The 2,993-nt window shown below is 38.3% G+C and overlaps 1 non-coding gene across 1 annotated transcript; it reads right to left on the bottom strand.

The window, feature by feature from the left end:
• Window positions 1-1,671: 1,671 nt before the first annotated feature.
• TRNAK-CUU (transfer RNA lysine (anticodon CUU)) lies at window positions 1,672-1,744 on the bottom strand. Its single transcript has one exon. It is a non-coding gene; the product is annotated as a tRNA-Lys (tRNA).
• Window positions 1,745-2,993: the final 1,249 nt, after the last annotated feature.

The following is a 2,993-nucleotide window of genomic DNA, read 5'->3' as shown; positions in this document are numbered from 1 at the left end:
GTAATCCCCCGCTGCTTCCCTGCAAGGTCCCGGGGCTTCCCCTTGCTGGAGGGATCCTGAGTATAATCAATAAATGCAATTGTATATTCGCACTTAGCCTTTGTCTGTGTCTTCTTGAAAGCGGATCTGTGAACCCGGTTCCTGTTTTGCCTAACAGTTTGTAAGGAAATACATTTTATTTTCAAGTTTTTAAAAAAGCACTACAAAAATTAGAAAGCATTTCTTAGTCAAGGCAAGTAGAAGGTAATGCCTGTTAAATCCAAAATGGAAATACTTTAATGTCTTCAAGGAAAATGAATCTATAGATTAAAAACCTGGAAAGCAAAGCTACACTGATGTAATCCTTGCATTGATTTACACAGTTTTCATTTTTCCACAGATACCAATATGAATATTTTACATCATCTTCCTGACACCAAGATTTCATCTTCAGTACTTTGGTGTGCTTGATATATTTAAGTACAAATTATTTACAGGGATTTTTGCAAAGCTTTTCTTGCTAAAGAAATCTGTGTTGCACTTCTATGCATGTATCGCACATATCTAATTGTTCTATATTTTTTCCTGATTAAACATTGTGGATTTTCATATAGTTATATGGTTTGAAGGATGCATATGCCTTTTTAGTATACTGATCCATTATCTTGCTTTTGAAAAAGCTAGATATAATATGTTATATTCTTCTGTCTAAAGCATATATCTCTAAAATAATGATGCACTACTAGAAATATATAGAGAGAGCAAAAAACCAGACAGTTACTTTATTTGACAATAGAAAGTTTAATATCTGTGAGTCATCTCACAAGTCTTTTCTATATTCAATACTGATGTCTATGCAGGAAGTGGAAATCTTAAAAAACGTTTACTCCTATAGACCAAATGGGACACTGATATGCATGTTACAAAGATTATAAATATGTGCCTCAAAAATAGATGATTTCAAAATACAGTGATGTCAGCTGTTTTCTGGACAGTCCTTCCACATGTATCTCATGGTTAAGGACTCCCTGCCATGCAACTGTTTGGCTCTTATGTTTTTTGTTTGTTTGCTGGCTGCACCACATGAAACCAATTCTAAGCAACAAAATAAAATATTTTTGAAAGGATAAAACAATCTGTCCTGGTTTCGGCAGGGATAGAGTTAATTTCCTTTCTAGTAGCTGGTACAGTGTTTTGGATTTAGGATGAGAACAAAGTTGATAACGCACTGATGTTTTAGTTGTTGCTAGGTAATGCTTACAATAGCCAAGGACTTTTTAGTTTTCCATGCTCTACCGACTGAGAAGGCTGGAGGTGCACAAGAAGCTGGGAGGGGGCACAGCCAAACTGGCCGAAGGGACATTCCATACCATGTGACGTCATGCTCAGCATATAAACTGGGGAAAGCTGGCCGGGGGGGCCGCTGCTCGGGGACTGGCTGGGCATCGGTCGGCGGGTGGTGAGCAATTGTACTGTGCATCACTTGCTTTGCGTGTTATTATTATTATCATATTATTAATTATTATCACTTTATTTCAATTATTAAACTGTTTTTATCTCAACCCACGAGTTTTTCTCACTTGTGCTCTTACCAATTCTCTCCCCCATCCCACCGGGGGGTGGGGGGAGTGAGCGAGCAGCTGCGTGGTGCTTAGTTGCCGACTGAGATTAAACCACAACAGTCCTTTTTGGCACCCAACGTGGGGCTTGAACCCACGACCCTGAGATTAAGAGTCTCATGCTCTACCGACTGAGCTAGCCGGGCTTGTGTACTATGTACACAAGCTTTATGTACTTACTACAGTCCTTCTATCTACAAGAATACATATTATGACGACAAATATTTTTTTCCCAGAGGGAAGTGCTTAGAATCAAGGCTCCAAGCTTCTAGGCCTTATCTAACCACAAACTTGTAAAAACACTAAAATAGCTGTTTCTCACTCTCCTCATCTCTAAAAAGGAAATAATACTAAGCAACTTTATAGGAACGCTGCAAATTTTGATTACCTAATACTCTAAAGAGCTTTAGGTTTCTTAGAACCAGCAAAATGTTCTGATTGTTTTTTTAAGATTAAAAATTCTGTTTTTCTTTAAGAATGTATTTTTCTCCAGTGTACTAATTGGCTCCATATGGGCAAAGCCTGTGCAAGAGGCAGTAAAGACAATGGCATAAATCAGGGGTAACATTAAGGAACCTTACAAATAATTTCAAAATCATTAAAAAATGTGAACTTTTGCTGTGTGATGTTTTCTATGGTGTGTTTCCACTTAGCACTCAGATTGTTTACTGCACTTAAGCATATGCAGTTCTGTTGACATGCATTTCCTGAGAAGTCTGACATGAAGAGCAGAGCTTTGTCTAGATTAGAGAAATTTGCACCAGCAAATGCTCTGCTTCACCTCAGTGCAGCATGTTGCACTAGAGAGTTGCACAATAATACATCAACATAATTATACAAGGACAAATATCTCTAATTAAGCACAGCTGGGAACCTCAAACTACATCATATTATTTTTCTTCCCTTAAAGCCGTGTTCTTTAATGGTTTTAATCAATAGACCACCTAACCTCTTTAGAACACACACATACAAGTGCATGCCTCTACTGTTAAGCAGCAGGCAAGGGACACAAGCACAGCTGTGTGTCATGTATGTAAACAAAACATTATTGCTATATAAAATTGTGTTTCATTTCAAATTAGAAACAACTAAGTATAGAATATCAATAAAAGAACATAACAGAGGCTGGGATGCAAGAATATACTGGCAGCAATCATGAACTGGCTCCTAACTTTCCCTCATGGTAGTTGCTATTTCTTGGATTGCAATATTTTATGGACTATCTTCTGCTGCCTTAGGAGCAACTTGCGACTCATGGACAACGGGCTAAATGACACTGCTGATGTACTAATGAGGTCTATGACCCTGTCATAAGGAAAACAAACGCACCGCCTCTCTCATCTCACCTCACCCCACCACCCGCTCTCGTCAGTGCAGAATATTTGGCATCACAGA

This window comes from Aptenodytes patagonicus, chromosome W, assembly GCF_965638725.1.
Source record: "Aptenodytes patagonicus chromosome W, bAptPat1.pri.cur, whole genome shotgun sequence".
In the NCBI taxonomy this organism is placed as follows: domain Eukaryota; kingdom Metazoa; phylum Chordata; class Aves; order Sphenisciformes; family Spheniscidae; genus Aptenodytes; species Aptenodytes patagonicus.
This window is presented reverse-complemented; position numbering and strand designations above follow the sequence as displayed.